Here is a 17,400-nt window from a genome sequence, read left to right as displayed (position 1 = left end):
TTCTGAGGAATGAATTTTTAACGGGTCCACATGTTCCAGCGAGTGTGGAACAACTCCAGACGACCATACTGGGCGTCTACAAAGCCGGCGTGCTCAGTACTCTCCCCTACGGCAGCGAGACGTGGAGCACCTAAGCGAGGCATGAGGAGAAGCTCAACAGCTTTCACATGAGGTGCTTGGGGCGTCTGCTGCAGATCAAGAGGCAGGACAAGGTCCCAAACAGCGAGGTGCCACAACGAGCCAACAGGAGCAGCAGGCATGCAGCACTCAGTGAGAGATGACTGAGGTGGCTGGGCCATCATGTCATGAGAATGGACGCAGGCCGCATTCCCAAAGACGACCAAGTCTGAGAGGCCGTCCAAAACGGCGCTTCAGAGACGTCTGCAAGAAGGACATGAGGCGGTGCTCTATCCACCCCAACTCATGGGAAAGTCAAGCAGACGATCGCCCCATCTGGAGACTCGCAGTCGGGCAGCGGCCGAGCAGAACGAGAATGCAGCCCAGAAAAGAACCGGGAGGAAGCAGCAGCAGCTGCAAGAACCATCACCCTTCACCTGCACCGAGTGTGGCAGGGACTGCCATTCCAGAAACGGACTGCACAGCCGTTCCCGGTGGTGCAGGTAGATCCCCAGGGGGCTACACCATCGTCTGCTGAGGCGAACAGCTGCCGACGACGACATGTTCTACAACAGGGGTACACAACCCTGGTCTGGGAGATCTACCGCCCTGTCTTGCTACGGCTTACCTGCATCAGGTGTGTTCGGTCAGTCAGGATGAAGATACACTTAACCCTTGTGCTGTCTTGTGGGGGTCCAGATGACCCCCCCCCCCCGGGGTCATCTGGACCCCCACAAGACAGCACAAGGGTTAATCTGCTAATCAGCAGAAAGCAGAGCACCGGAAAACTGGCAGGGTGGTGGGCGTGGAGGACCAAGCCAGGCGACTCTATAGGAACCTAATGGGACTTTTGGTTTCCTGATGTGCAAATGTATAACGTGCACAATGCAGCCACCATGTGTTTGACGTGCGTGTGAGTGATGTGTTAAGGTAAAGTCCCATTATCCGTCACACACCTAGCTTTGTGACATTTGATCTCCGCATTTGACCCCTCCCCCTAAGGGGGGCGGTGAGCTGCAGACACCATTTGGTGGTTTAACCCCCCAATCTAAAACCCTTTAATGCGGATTGTCAAGCAGGGAGGCATTGGGTCCCATTTTTAGAGTCTTTGACACGACTCGGCTTGGATTTGAACTCCCGGCCGTCCGGTCACATGACCACTGAGAAAGTGAATGGAAGGATGGATGGGTTCTGTTATTACCCATGAGCCTCCAGTCTGTAGTTTTAGTGACCACAACCAGGCTTTTCTCTCCTTCTGTGAGCGCCGATGCTGCAGAGACTCTTCTGTTTCCGTCCTCCTCAGAGGATCAGATGTCTGCAAATCTCTGGAGAAGAACTTTCACTGCACTTCCTCTTCTCTCTGCTCGTTTCTCATTGTCATAGTATTATTATGTTAAGAGTAAAAATGCAAGGAGACAACATAGATGTTGTTATTCAGAGCACTTTTGTTATATTCCACTAGATGGCAGTGTGAGAGACCAGATGCTTTATTTTACGCTCTGTATATTCTGTTCAGCACTCTCTTTGACTGTTCTGTATGCCAGTGTGCATCGATCGTTGGCTGAGGAAATTAAAATTACAAGTTGGCTGATATCAGGTATCCTCATTTCTTCCCACACCTCCGACATGGTGTCAGAAGTGGGATATTAATCTTCACAAGGACGTGCCTACTTAAACTGCCGCCTGAAACGTCTTTGAACCAGCGCAAGATACGACGCTAGCTAATTAGCATACCGGACAAGACTAATTCCTGGATGTATTACACCTTAACACAGTGAATGCATTTTTTCGGATTCTGAGATGGCTGAAAGATTCCAACCTCCATGTATGGACTGGACTAGTCCTGGTGACGTACACAAGAGATTCAAGCTCTTCAAACAAAAATGTGAACTCATTTTTGAGGGTCCACTTTCCGACACAGAAGAAGACAAGAAGGTGAGACTGCTTTTGTTATGGATTGGAGATAAAGGCTTGGAAATATACAACACAGCTATTTTTGCAAATGAGGATGACAAACTTAAACTGGACCCAGTGTTTGAGAAACTTGAAGGCTACAGCAGGCCACAGAGCAACTACATACTTGCTAGATTTCAACTGAGATGCTTGAAACAAGGAGAATTACCACTGGAAGAGTTTGTAACTAAAGCCAGACTATTGATTGATGAAGGAGGATACGCACAAGAAACAAAAGAGGAAACATTGAGAGACACACTCGTGTTTGGCCTCAAATCTGACCAAGTCAGAAGTGATGCAATCAAGCTTGGAAATGCTTTAACTTTTAAACAAGTGTATGACCTAGCCAAAGTGGAAGAGAGCACCAGAGCTCAGATGGACATCATAAGTAGAGGCAGCAGGCAACCAACAGATGTTCATGCAGTGAGAAGCAAGCAAAAGATGTTTGCAAGCCAACACAAGCAGCAGAAACCTCACATGAAGGAAAGTGACTTCAGAAAGGGTGAGAAACCTAACAGACAACTCAACACAAGAAAATTGCATTTTACACCAAATGGTTGCTACAGATGTGGAGGGAGTCATCAGAGGTCAGATCCATGCCCAGCAAAATCAGCACAATGCAGATACTGCGGAAAAACTGGACATTTTCTGAAAGTATGTATAAAAAGAAACAAACAGTTGCATGAAATAAACAGTCCAGATGATATACACCACTGTGACTATGACACAGACAACACACGATCTTCAGCTACAATCGGCTCTGTCACCTCAGTTTGTGCAGTTGACACTGCATGCAAGTTTCCAGATAAACTGTTCGTCAAAGTTAAGCTAAATGACAGCTACACCATGAACATGAAGATTGACACAGGAGCAGACACTTGTATTCTGACAACAGATGATCTGCAGACTCTACCATTTGAGCCACGCATTACATCAAGTGATACCATACTAAGTGGCTATGGTGGCAGCATAATCAAAAATGTTGGTGTTGCCGAGATCAAAGTGTCCTACAAGCAAAAGTCTATAGTGACAAAGTTCAACATTGTCAATGCCCCATCAGGGAGTCCATCAATGCTAGGATGCAGCCAAGCACAAGAACTTGGGCTGATAACAGTCAACATTGACCACTTGAAATCAATGTCAACTCTCACCAGAGAAAAAGTATTGCAAAAATATAAGGAATGTTTTGACAAGATAGGGAAGTTCCCAGGGGAAAAATACCACATTGAGCTTGTGGATGATCCTAAACCAGTCATTCACCCACCAAGAGCTGTGCCTGTACACATCATGCCATTGTACAAAGCTGAACTGGAGAAGATGAAGGCAGATGACATCATTACTGAAGTCACAGAACCTACGGAATGGGTCAACTCAATCACATGCAGAATTACCAAAGGGGAAAATGACCAGCAGAAAATCAGGCTGTGCCTCGATCCGAAGGACCTTAATAAAAACATTAAGAGAGCGCACTACCCTACACGGACAATCGATGAACTTCTACCACTCCAGCACGGGAAAAAATATTTCAGTGTCATAGACACCAAAAAAGGTTACTGGCATGAGGAGCTAGACTATGAGTCGAGCCTGTTGTGCACTTTCAACACGCCGTTTGGCAGATACAGATTCAAGCGCCTGCCCTTCGGATTGGTGGTTTCACAGGATATTTTTCAGAGGAAGCTTGACTCCATCTTCAACAACATTGCCAACGTATCAGGCATAGCAGATGACCTGATCATATCTGGAGCCACTGAAGAGGAGCACGACGAAGCTTTCATAAAAGTCATGGAGGCAGCAAAGAAGAACAATATTGGTTTTAACTCAGAGAAACTACAGTTTAAGCAGAACAAAGTCAGCTTCTATGGACATACACTCACTGAGGAAGGGCTGCTGCCCTCAGAAGACAAACTGCAGGCTATTAAGGACATTCAAGCTCCAACCAGCACTAAGGAACTCCAAACACTTCTGGGAATGGTGACGTACCTTAACAGATTCTCAACCAAACTGGCAGAGTTAGTTGCTCCACTAAGAGAACTCAATAAAAAAAATGTCCACTTCAGATGGGAACCCCATCATCAGCAAGCTCTGGACAACATAAAAAAAGAACTGTGCACAAAGCAACTGCTCAGCTATTATGACTCTGACCCTAATACCGTAACCATCCTGCAGTGTGATGCCAGCACCCTGGGTCTCGGAGCCTGGATCAGACAAATTGATCAGCATGGGCAAGAAAAAATTGTTGGTATGGCTTCCAGATGTTTGAGCCCCACAGAATCCAGATACTCCAACATCGAGAGGGAGTGCCTCGCAGTTATGTTTGGACTAGAAAAGTTTGAATACTACCTGCTTGGAAGACAAGTAATGGTGGAAACTGACCACTCACCCCTGGAGCAGATTTTCAAGAAAAACCTTGCAGAAACTCCCACAAGACTCCAGAGATTTATTCTCAGATGCCTTAAATTTGACATTGAGGTTAAATACAAACCAGGGCGTTCAATCCCGTTAGCAGATGCTTTGTCACGAATCTGCCAAAAGACGACAAAAGAAATAACTACAAGCAACCAGTCTGGTGTGCATTTCATATCTACTGCTACACGACTGGTGGATGATAAAGCTGTCAGAGAAGCAATGGCGGATGACCCAATAATGAACATGCTCAAAGCCACCATCTACAAAGGCTGGCCTCAATACAGGAAGCAGTGTCCACCCGAACTGTGGGAATATTGGACATTCAGATGTGATCTTGTTTTGGAAGATGGCCTCATCCTGAAAGGTGAGAGAATTGTCATTCCAAAAGCACTGAGAAACGACATTCTGGATATTCTTCACACTGGTCACCAAGGCGAGACTAAATGCATACTGCTTGCCAGAGAATCTGTGTTTTGGCCAGGTATTAGCAGCACCATTAGAGAAATGGTGAAAGGATGTCATGTGTGCAGCATGTTTCAGCCAGCACAGCAGAAACTACCCATAATGCAACCTGACCTTCCAACACGACCATGGGAAATACTTGGTTCTGACATATTCGAGTTCGACAGCCATAAATACTTGATCATTGTAGACTACTATTCTCGTTTTCCAGTCGTGAGACTACTACCTGATATATCTGCTAGGACAGTGTGCACATATTTCAAGAGTGTTCTGGGTGAGCATGGACTACCTTCAACAATAATTGCAGACTGTGGCACACAGTATGTAAGTGAAGAGTTCAAAAAGAGGTGTGAAGATTCAAACATCACCTTAAAGTTCAGCTCTCCCTATCACCATCAAGCTAACAGTGTAGCTGAAAGAGCTGTAGGGACTGTGAAAGCACTGTGGAAAAAAGCAAAGGAGGACAACACCTGCCCTTACACAGCACTGTGGATGTACAGAATAACACCACTGGATGACAACATGCCATCACCATATGAGCTGCTATATGGCAGAAAACCAAAATCCTTACTGCCAATCAGCAAAGGAGCTCTTCTGTCACACCATCCACATGCTGACGACCACCTGGAGATGAACAGGGCAAAGCAAGTGAAGCAGCAGGAGTTTTATGACATGCGTGCTGGGAAAGAGAGAAGTGACCTTCAGGACGAGGAGCAAGTGTATGTGAGGAACACACTAAAAAAGATATGGGAGCCAGGCACTATCTTGAACAGGCCTAATCCCATAAGAGAGCCCAGGACATACCTTGTTGACATCGAAGGAAAAACCTACCAGAGGACAAGGGAACATCTCAAACCCAGACAAACAGAGACACCCAGTGGAAATCGACAGTTAAGATCACCTCCAACAGATGAATCAATACCAGTTTCTCCACCATATCACTCACCAGAAGATACCACATCTACCATATCTGGCTCACTGGAGAAGACCACTCTTGGTTCCCCACAGAAGTCAGGAGATGTGGAAATCTCCGGAGAGAAACCCCCAGTGATGTACAACAACAGGGGAGGATATCAGATGAGAAGCCAGAGTACTAGATCTGGGAGGATTACACGCATACCACTTAAATTTAATGAGTAGAAAAACTTATACTGTTTTATAAAGTTAAACGAGTATGTTATTAAAAGAGGGGGATGTCATAGTATTATTATGTTAAGAGTAAAAATGCAAGGAGACAACATAGATGTTGTTATTCAGAGCACTTTTGTTATATTCCACTAGATGGCAGTGTGAGAGACCAGATGCTTTATTTTACGCTCTGTATATTCTGTTCAGCACTCTCTTTGACTGTTCTGTATGCCAGTGTGCATCGATCGTTGGCTGAGGAAATTAAAATTACAAGTTGGCTGATATCAGGTATCCTCATTTCTTCCCACACCTCCGACACTCATCTTTTCAGGATCTTGAAAAGCAAAAGTCAGAAACTAAGTTTGCAGGACAGCCCCCCCCCTCACTTCTGCTGAGATGATGCTTCTCAGATATCAGGGGCTCAAGTTGCCTCCTCCTCCTCTTCCTCCTCCTCCTCCGGGTCGGAAACGGGATGTGATGTAAAATCTCAGAAACTTTTTTTTTTTGTTCCTCGGTGAGCTGAACTTTCTCCGCCGACGCTTCGAACTTTTCCAGCCGCAGAAGACGCGCTGAGACCCGGGCCCGGAGCGCAACAGGAGCCGCTCTCCTCCGCCATGATCCTGTGAGCCGCTCCGCGCACGGACACGCACGCGCGGCCCGAACCGAAGCCGAGCGGAGCGGAGCGGGACAAACCGGGCCGAGGCTCGCTGCTGGATACGGAGGGGAAAGTGCGGCTCGGTGAGCAGTCCGAACCGAACCCGAAACGCAGAAGAACGAATCCGATGTGGAGTCACGATGACGTCAGAGACGCGTTAGACGAACAGAACCAGATTTAATCAAGTGAAGCTCTGCAGCGGTCTGGTTCTGGTCGGGGTTGCAGGTTCTGGAACTTTGTGCTGAATTGTTCCTCAGCAGAAACGCGAAGCAGAGTTTGACAGATTACAAGTCAGATAAATGCATCAAGAGATCTGAACTCCAGAATAAACGCAGATTGGAGTGGATTAAACAGATTAAATCGCACCAGTGTGAGAATAAACTCCAGATTTAGGATTTTAAAAGATGGACTCTAGAATGACATCTCTGGATTATAATCAAATTTAAAACGAATCATTATTAAAGCGGGTCAACAATGAAATGATTAACCATTTAAAGAACAAGCAGTGTTAGAGATAAAACCTCTAATTAAAGAGGATTCATATTAGATTAAGTCACAAGTGAGACAAGTCACGAAGTTTAACTCTAGATTAACATTCATCAATGAGAAACGATAGATTAAAGAGTATTAATGATATTTAACTCCAGTTTAAAGTTGTATTATGAGAATTTACATTTGAGATTAAAGTACAACAATAGGAAATCAAATCTCGGATTAAAGAACACCGATGAGAGGAAAAATAAAGAAAATAAGAAATAAACCTCCAGATTTAACCAAAATCAGGTGAATTGATGTGAGATTGAAAAAAAAAAACTAGGATATTTGACACCAGGTTACTATGAAATTAGATTTAACCCCAGATTAAAGTTAATTGATGAGATATCAAATCCAGATTAAAGATGTATGCATCCCTGTTTACGTGCATTACAGGGACGTAATCCGTCAGAAACAATTAAAACCCAGCATTAAAAGCAATTAATAGAAAGTGAAACAGATTGATGGTAAAATGATGAAAATCCGTGTTGGATGATGAGAAGTTTCTGCAGAAAGATGCATGAACGTCTCTGACGTGTTCGTGAAGGTGTGAGCCTGCAGAGCCAGTGTGTTCGCGTTTATGCCCACTTTTAAATGCAGAACTGTCTGCAGTGATGTGGTCTGAGGGGGCGGGGCTTCCTCTCGGGTCAAAGGTCAGATCAGACGTCCTAAACCTAAGGTTGCGTCTGAATTCCTTCACTACTCCCTACATAGTGCTCTATATAGTGTGTTCGCCATGTTGTAGTGCTGTCTGAATCTATAATTCCAAAATCCAGTGCGAAAATCAGTGTGCATCGACGCTCACTAGATTGGAAAATATAGACCACAATGCATTGCAGCGGAGCAATTTTTGCCAAAAGAATTTATATAAATGTATTTCTTATATATACCTGGCATGTTCTTATCTTCAGAACTCAGTGGAAGGATTCATAAATGATGGGTGCAAAACGATGATATCAATTAGATTTTAAACTTAGTGAAATTCAATGACGTCATAGTCGCTGTTTAAAACAAATAGTCGGATTTTCTTTTAAATTCCAGGGCTCTGCATAGTCCAGCACTAAATAGTTTTTTAGTAGTTAAGGATTAGGGTGTGTTTGGAGGTCAAATATGCTCCTCTTTCCTGACTCCGCTGTCGCCATGGCAACATTAAAACTTAGTTGAATTCAGTTTTATAAAGCTTCCAAAAAAAGGCTAAAGACATAAAGAAAATTCTGATTCACTGCAAAAAGTTTAACAATTGTTCAGCTTTAATTGGGTTCAGATTATGCAAATAAATCAATCAGCACTTTTCCTATGAAAGCTTAATTAAAGACAAATGATCCCAACTGTGTTTTAATGATTGGTTATATAGAAATGTCTTATAGACGTGGGTTTCAGTATCTCCACATCATTAGACCGGCAAGAGGGAGACTGTGGGAAAGAAAACATTATGAAACCCCCAGCAGAACCAGAACCAGAACCAGACCTATGGGTGTCGGGATGATCCTTTATTCTTCAATTTGTTTACTAGGGATGTCATTTTAGCAACTATTGAATATGATATTTGTGGCTTTTGCCAATCTGATTCACTTTTGATTTAGGTTCATTCTGAACGATCCGATTCTCTGACCCAAACTGGATCCAAATCATCTTTATCCCAAACTTCCAGCAGACAGAACTTCCTGCTACTGGACAGCGAAGTTTTCCAGATTCTTGGATTTCTTCCAGATCGTCAATCGCAAATGAAATATGTGTCCAAACAAACAAGTACACAAGTGCTGTCTGCTATGATGCACTTGGTTCTTTATATATTATAGTAAATAAAAACCTGCTTTCTCATGCAGGCATGGATTAAAAACAGCGGTTCTTCATGTCTTTTATGACCTTAAGCCCCCCCAGCAGCTGTTATTAAGCAGAGGATCCATCCAGAGTGACTTAAAGAGAACCCAACAGTGGCTTTAAAGTTGCCGATTAGCAGAAAAAAAGAACAAAACATTAAAAATGCTAAAACACAAAACATTCAGGAGACAAAATCCCAACGGTGAGGCAGCTGTGTCCGCACAGCTTTCAATGTTTCCTGTTTATCATTTTAAAAAAAATGTCAATAATTAACAAAATTGTAAAGTTTTTACAGAAAATATGTGCTCAAAGCTCAGGTTCAAACATAAAGAAGGCGTGTTGGCGCCATCTTGAATAGAGCAGTGACATCACGGCGTTCCATCAATGCCAACTAACTTGTTCCCCTCCTGCTGCGTCTGGATCTTCCCAGATTGTGGGTTGTTTGTTGCATCATCGATTGAAAGAACTGATCCGTCCTGCAGGCTGTGTCTGAAGAAGCTGGGGTCCTCCTGCAAACGTTTCAGGAGGACTCCATGCGTGAGCATGCGTGTGCACGTGCAGCACATCGTGTCAGGATCATGCTCAGGTTATTTTCAGACATGAAACATGAACTGCTGCTGCTGCTGTGGGCGAGGAGCTCCCGCCTAAAGGCAAAGAGAAACACCTGAGAGAGGTCAGTCAGTGTAGCTCTGCCTCCCAGAACCGCTCTGGACTCGGTTCTGTGTGGTCCCGCATGGTTCCGCCTTTGCCGTCACATCTGAGCAGCGTTTGGTCTTGTCACATTTCAGCGTCTGTCATCTGAGAAGAGTTTGAGATTCCCCAGCACGAACATCTGGAGATGATTGTCCTGCTTCTTCTTTGTGAGTTTGTCCGTCCTCAAAGCTCCGCCTTTTTTATTCTTTTAAAAAAATAATTACAAAAAACCCCCACAAATCATTGTCTTCAGACGGACTCCATAACCTAAAGAAGCCGGATACATCCACCTCATCTTCTGTGTGTTGCTATGGTAACCCTTTTGGGGGTGGAGTCGTAGTTATTGTGGTTGAGGGTCAGAAGTTTGAGCGGTGCTAGGTTAGCACTCTCACCTCACAGCGAGAAGGCGCTGGTTCAAGCCCGGGTTCTCCTCATGCATGTGTGGGTTTTCTCCGGCACGGTCCAAGAACATGCTTCATGGGTTCATGGATGTCTCTAAATCTGTTACCATAATCTGCCTTCACTCAACAATAGTGAAGAGGCTTCTGAAGATGGAAGTTTCTGGTAATTTACAGTTAAAAAACTGCAAAGAGCATTTATGATCTGTGGTGATGGAACTACAAAGAACAGACTGTGGTTGCAGCTGCTGCTTTGCATCCCATGGTGAAGATGCTCAGCTCTTAGAGATGTGGGCAGCGAGGATGAGGAGCAGAGCTGCGTGCCACATGTCGGGTTGAGCTTGGTCCAGACCACAGTTGGTTTTTCTCACACTTCAATCTAGAACATGGGCTGCAGAACTCAGACGGATTCCAGGATCATGTTTCTGTTAGTTTTTCACTTGGAATACTTCAAACAAGCAACTATTTCAGGTTTCAGACCCTCAAACAAACGTTTTTTCATTTGTGTTTGAGGGTGAAGCATCTGCCCTTTGTTGAGCTCCTCCACAGAGGTTCTTATGAGCAGATCTCCACTTTTAAGAAAACCTCTAAAGCCTTTAAAACATTGCAAACCAATTGTTTTTTACTTAATAAACTCAAAATGTCTGGTCCTTTTGGGGTTGAGGGTCCGGAATCACTTGCAGATGAACTCTGGTGCAGTTCACTACAGGAATTCTGTTTAATGGAGGTTAAAAAAGAAAAGAATATAAAATCTGAAGGATTGTGGGTGAAGGAGCTGCAGTGTGGATGTAAAGATCTGTTTTCAAAATGATTGTTAATATTCTTTAAATTCCAGGATTGTGATTTTTTTTTTTTACTGTCTGACTATATTGAATTAAACTACAATTAAACCAGACCCTTCATCGGCACATTTAAACAATTAATTTAAGATTCTTACCTCTCACTAAATGTTGCAGTGGCTGCTATTCAAAGTTATGGCTTGAAAATGGTCATTAAGGAAATCGATCCACCTTAAATCTAAAAGCAAAATCCCTCATTTCTGTTTTAGAGCATGAAATCGGATTCTGATTGGTTCTGTTTTGGGGAAACGTTGGTCTTTGTAGCGACTTCGCCCAGATAGAAAGTTCACATTTGTGAAATGATCAATCGCTTGATGGATCTGACCCATTGACTGTATCTGAGAACTGGAATGAGTGAAGTCGTTCATTGCTTCCAGCTTCAAAGAAATGAAGTCAAGTCAGTCGCCATTTCTTCACGATACGGGCGCCGCCGTGTTGTTAGACGACGTCGGTAAGCAGTAATTTGTCCAAGTTGGTCTGAGCCATCGTTTCTATGGCCACCACTCTCACCAATCAGGAATGAGCTTGTTGGAAGGCCACCCGAGAGATCTGTCTGATGTTTTTAATGAGGAACCTATTTTTATTGAAGCATCTGATTGGTCAGTTTATTACTGGCATTAGTTGCACTAAAGAAAAAATAGGAAAAGTATAGAGTTTATTAGGAAGATTTTTTTTTAAAAAGGTATCAGATCCAGAATGATTATTCTGACCAGTAGAATGACTGAAAAACTGCTGTTTATTTCTCTGTAGAAGTCTATGGGATTTTGGATTTTTGCTTCTTCCTGTTTGAAATTCCAGGGAGGAGGAGTCATCAGTTCAGTTCCAATTTACAGTCAATGATCAGACCGTGTGTTTTAAGATAGTTTCCACGGTAACAGGGTTTTAGAGTCTCTACATCCGTGAACACAGCGTGTGGCAGTTTTTAAACTGTGATATGGTGAAGTAATCTGAGGAGAGCCGAGCAGCTAAAGTTTCCTTTTGACCCTAAAGTACGACTGTTTGTGATTTCTCTTTTGCTACGTTACGTTTGGTCTATTAGCAGAGAACAACAGCGGCGAGTGTGTCAGATGGATCGTGCTCACTTAAACCAGCGGTGATTGTTGTGTGGTGCAAACCGATTGTCATCGCCACCTCCATCACTGAGTCTTCTCATGTTTATGAACATCAGAAGACATTTCTTACCTTAGGTGTGCTGTAAATCTGCCTCTAATGATCATGAAGAACTTGCAGAAACATAAGTTCATCGTCTGCAAACGTGAAGACCTTTCCTTCTTTTATTTGTCTTTCGGGGTGTCATCAAACCAAAGATCAGGGTTGTTTCTTGGGGGACTTCATCAGTGAAACTCCATTGGAACCCGTGTTTCTCTTCTTCATCCCTTCATGACAGTGAACTGTTTTTTTTTAGGAATAAAATCTCATTCAGAGGGTTTATCTCACAAACATTAATTGACGATTCTTTTAGTTTCTTTCTCCTCCTTTTCATTTCCTGTTTCAGTCAGGCAGGTTTCTGTCCAGACTCCCGGCTTCCCTGTGGGGGTCTCCTTGGTTTTTGCTGACTTGGAACTTGTGCCTCGAGATGGTCAGGACTTTCCCAACCCCCACAATCCCACCCCCTGCTGCCCCTGTCAGGTGTGTTTGATGGTTCACCTCGGTGTCTCGTGTCAGCTCTGAGCTGAACATGTTAAGTCAGGCGCCTCGCATTCCTCGAATTCCAGCAGCTGAAGCTGCAGCTCAGCACAAGTGCAGTCAGACTGCTCGTCATCGCTAAAGTTTGGTCCCAAATCCATGCAGAGGAGGTTTTTTCGTTACCTGAAACGGCAGACTTCCAATGCTCCATAACACTGATGGTTTGTTCTGGTGCTGCAACGATGGAGAAACGCTGCTTCCTGCTCTTTTACAGACATTTGAACATTTAGTAGTTTGACAGTCCAGACATTAGACTAGTTTGACTACCTTTTTTTGGTTAGTTCAATTCTGTCAAAGCTTTTCCTGCTTTTCTTCAATCAGTCCTGGTTTTATCTGCAGCTTCTGACGCAACAGTTCTTCACCCTGCTGAGGAGACAAACTGATATGTTCAGAACACAGCATGCATGTTCAACCTCTGTCTTTGATGTTTTTAACATTTTCTGATGATGCAAGACACATGTAAAGAAAATTAAACTTAAATTGTCCTTTCTGAGCATTTCTTTATTTAAATTGTTGTGATTCAGGAGCAGACAAAGTAATGCTGTTTTAAAATAATCCCATATGTGACGTAGAAATACGCTGGGTGGGGCAACAAGCTCCATTCTGATTCATCCACCTGCAGACAAATAGATCCACAAACGTCTCTCTTTTCCTGGAATCTGGATCTAAATTGCACGGCTGAACAGCTATGATGTTGCTCACTATTTTGCTGCACTGGTAATGTTAGTTTGGCGTTGTGAGGGGATTTAAGCTAGCGGGAGAGCAAGGAGTTGGTGCGGCACCAATGGGCCCGCCCACAACTCGGAGGTACATTTCTGATCAGCTCCTGCCGCTCTGCAGAAGCTATGTCCTAGAAAACAACACAGGTGTGTTGATTTAGGTAAAGACAGCATCATCCTAACTAAAAGACCACTAGGAACGCTTTGAAAACCGATCAGAAGAAGAAATTTCCCGCGATTATTTTAGGTCAAACTCCACTTTACGGCTTCGCCAAACAGTGTTACCAGCTTTTCATAATGTGTGTTTTTGCGGTTTTATGCTGCTGCATGTTTGATAATCTGAACCACAGACATATTTTAAGTGGACCAGTCATTTCTGTTCCCCTTTGGGATTCTGAATGGCAAAACTTGTCACGACCATATGAACTGGAGTTTATTTCATCCACCTCCTCCATTCAAATGTGGGTTGTTAGGTGGGTCAGAGTACAGCCAGATTTTTGCTGCACATAATTTAGTGTAAAGTTGGAAATTTTTACGTAAACGTCAAATCGATCGCTTTTCAAACCGCCAGCAGACATTTGAGGAACCGCCAACATTTGGTTGTTCTGGAGTTTAGGAGCGGAGGCTAGCTCTTAGCACAGAACATGGGTCATTTAGTACTTTTGGTCACTCTGTGGAAAGTTGACCTGTTTTCCAGCGAAAGTGAAGCATGCAGGTGTTCAGGTGAGCTTACACACCTGACAAAGGAAGAGGACAATAAACAACAATAAAACCCTGGTGCACATCAAACCAGGATCCACTGTGACTGAAACACAAAACTGAGCACAGAACCACTCTGGTCCAAAACCTGGGATGTGACGCTCTGCTGAAACAGTTTCACACCTAAAGCGTTGGTTCAACATAAACCGATCAATGTTTAAGCCCCTTTTTGTTGGAATAATGTTTGGGAGAAAACGTTGTTTTTTTGAGCTACTTGAACCTGAAAGCAGTGATTTTTGGTGAAAACCGGCCGTACTTTCTGCTCTGAGGTCAGCAGGCCGTGTTCAGACGGCCTCATTGGTCTCCTCCACAGCTTTTCCTGGCTGGAGTTTTTCTTTCTGTGAACTCATTCTCTTCTCTTTCACCCCAGCGAGCGACAAACATGCAGATTCCTGTGTGCAGCAGTCAGGCAAATGCGGAGGGGGGTGGGGGGGGGCAGATTCCTGTGTGTTTGTGCGGCTGAGAGAGTGAGGCACACACAGACAGAGAGAGAGAGAGAGAGAGAGAGAGGGGAGAGGGGGAGAGCTCCAAGTTGCGTTAAAAGTTAGGAATGCTGAGGCTTTTAGTTGTTCTGACGAAGGAGGAGGAGGAGGAGGAGGAAGAGGAACGGAGGAGAGCAGAAGGAAAACAAAGATGAGTGGGGAGGGAGGGCAGAAATAATGGAGGACAGTCTTCCTCTCAGAAGCAACAGTGGAGGTGAAGAGGCCACATTTGTGACGTTTGACTCTCATCATCGTCTTCCTCACGAGAGTCCGCTGATGAAGGCCTTGAAACAGAACATGTTGATCTGCGTTAGAGCTCTACATATTTGGCTTTGTCTGATTGCTTGTCTCTTCCACACACTTTTGTATGAAAGGATGGACATTTGTATCTGGAAATGCGTTTGCAGCAAATCAATACGTTTTATCATTTATGGCACTAAAAAATGATTTAAAACTCTCTTCTGATCAACCGTGAGAAAAAATTACTGGTTTTTATTTCAACAAGAACAATTTTTAGTGATCTTTACTTGTGATTTTTCTAGCACACAGTTTGTTTTAAGCTTTATTTAACCAGTAACGGTCCATGGCCACACACCGATGCAGAGTCACAGCTCCACCTGTGAAGCATGTTCATGGACTGTCCCACATGAAGAAGGAGAACATGCCAACTCCACTCCTGCTGCAGTAGAAGCTGTTTCTGTCTGATCGAATTCTTTTTGCTGCAAACTCTCCTTGAAGCTGTGAGGACAAACCCTGAGAAACAAAAGCAAGCAGGGAAATGGAAGTTGGCGGGAGACCAGAAGCTTATGGATTTCAGGAAGATCATGCTTTGCCTTTGTAGCTCATGTTGTCTCAGCTCTGGGGTCACGTGCCTCTGCTGTCTGATGAGCGCCAGGCCAGGAATCCGAACCGCAGCCAGATCCTTACATAAAGAGCTGCTGCAGCCGGAGCTGGACGCCCTCGCTTCCTGCAGGATTTCATCAGAAAGGGAGACAGATTGTTTCCAGAAGGGACTGTGTCGGGGTTTCATCATGTTTGGAGCTTTGGTTCTCGTCACTGATTGGTGTTGGCGAAAAAGCCTCGTTTCATAAGCAGCAGACCTGTCTTTGTGTTGACTGGTCCTGGTGGGACCTGTGCGTCATATCACGTCAGTCAGCGTCATTTAACTGTTTGACTTGTTTCACAAGCCACAGAAATTCTTGATAGGTTGTTTCTGGAAGAGCAGACATGAAGGCAAACGGCACAACAGACATCAGAACAAACATGGACCAAAAAGTTCTTCAAACACGTGAGACCAAAGAGGAACAAGAAGGACACCAGCTGTGAAGCACGGTGGTGAAGGGATGACAGTGTGGGCTAGATTTTGAACCTGAAACCTGGAGACACACAGAGGAGCATGAACCTCGTCTCCGTGGATGTCAAACATCAATGAGCTGAGCTAAACCGGGAACTTTGACCAAAAGGGGACGTCTTCAGGTTCCAAGTTATCCTTGGTGTCATCTGGAGGTCAGCTGTCTGCTGGTCGGTCACAGAGCTGCTGTCCTGCTCAACCCTGGAGTTACATGAAGCTCCAGCTGTGGTAGAGCGTTCTGCCATTCTGCAGTGACTCTTCATGACGCCGGTGGTCAGGCTGGTTTTTACCAGAAACAACAGCCGTCATTGGATGCGATTTTTGATCCAAATCAGGGAGTTCCAGTTCACAGCGCCCTCTGCTGACTATGTGAGGCATTAAACACTCCTCCTCCAGATATTTACAGTAGGATCCATCTCAGTCCATTTTAAAAGACCAGCGCTCAAGGGTAGGGTTTGGAGTTATTGATTCAGGTTGTTGTTTTACATGTTTGACTCCCCCCTGAGGTCATGTGACCAGGGTCTGCTGGTTGTTAAGAGAACTCTTTTAAAGACTAAAGGTGACAGAGTCGTTGCAGCAGTGGCTCCATCCCTCTGGAAGTCCCTTCCTCTCAGCCTCAGATCTGCAGACTCAGTGTTTTCTGTTAAAAAGCAGCTAAACATCTTTTTAAAATAGCTTTTTTCACAATTCTTCTTATATTCTGTGTTTTACTGTGTTTTAGTCTGAAGCACTTTGGGATTCTTATCTTGAATGCTATACAAATAAAGTTTATTATCATTATTATCATTATTATATATATATATATATATATATATATATATATATATATATATATATATATATATATATATATATATATATATATATATATATATATATATATATATATATATATATATATATATAATATTATCATTGGTTGTGATTGAAAGTTTGCTAAACGCAAGAAAACGTGCTGTTGTGTTCAGCTTTGCTGTGTATTCTGTTGATCTCAGTTGAATTTTAATGATGTCATTTGCTTTTGCTTTCACTCGTTCCTATTTTCCTGTTCTAACTTTCGGTGCTATAACCCGGGAAAACACATCTTTTCACATTTCATGTGATCAGTGTTCTCTTTTAAACGTTTAAACTCTATTCAGGTGTGAACAGAAACGGAAAACGTCTCTGCTCTTCATTGCAGTGTTTAATTTATGAACCTTTCTACTTTTGAATAATTATTTCATGGTTCTTCTGTTCATTGTTGTCGTTTTTGGGATTCTGTTTGAATTTGGCCTCATGTGTTCTACCTCAGAGTGAAGGAGCTGAGACTGAAGTGGGTTTCAGTTCTGGTCCTGTTCAGGAAGCGTCCTCCTGTAAGATCATCATGGAGTTTGTTTGCGTCCTCCAGTGGTTGCTAA

At 43.7% G+C, this 17,400-nt stretch overlaps 1 protein-coding gene across 9 annotated transcripts in view; it reads left to right on the top strand.

Moving 5' to 3' along the window:
• Positions 1-6,397: 6,397 nt before the first annotated feature.
• The window catches only part of ddr2l (discoidin domain receptor family, member 2, like), a 32,877-nt gene continuing 21,874 nt past the window's right edge, over positions 6,398-17,400 (top strand). For 3 of the 9 annotated variants that reach the window (XM_023958819.2, XM_078952137.1, XM_078952134.1), the window contains exon 1: positions 6,534-6,804. The gene's annotated coding sequence lies outside the window, so the exon portion shown is untranslated. Of the gene's footprint in view, positions 6,805-9,869; positions 9,937-12,438; positions 12,636-17,400 lie in introns of those variants that run through there. The other 6 variants (XM_023958820.2, XM_023958821.2, XM_078952136.1 and 3 more) reach the window with 4 other exon arrangements.

This window comes from Oryzias latipes, chromosome 9, assembly GCF_053564925.1.
Source record: "Oryzias latipes strain Hd-rR chromosome 9, Olatipes_Hd-rR_3.1".
NCBI lineage: Eukaryota > Metazoa > Chordata > Actinopteri > Beloniformes > Adrianichthyidae > Oryzias > Oryzias latipes.
Note: the sequence above shows the minus strand (reverse complement) of the source record. Positions and strands in the feature narration are given on the sequence as shown.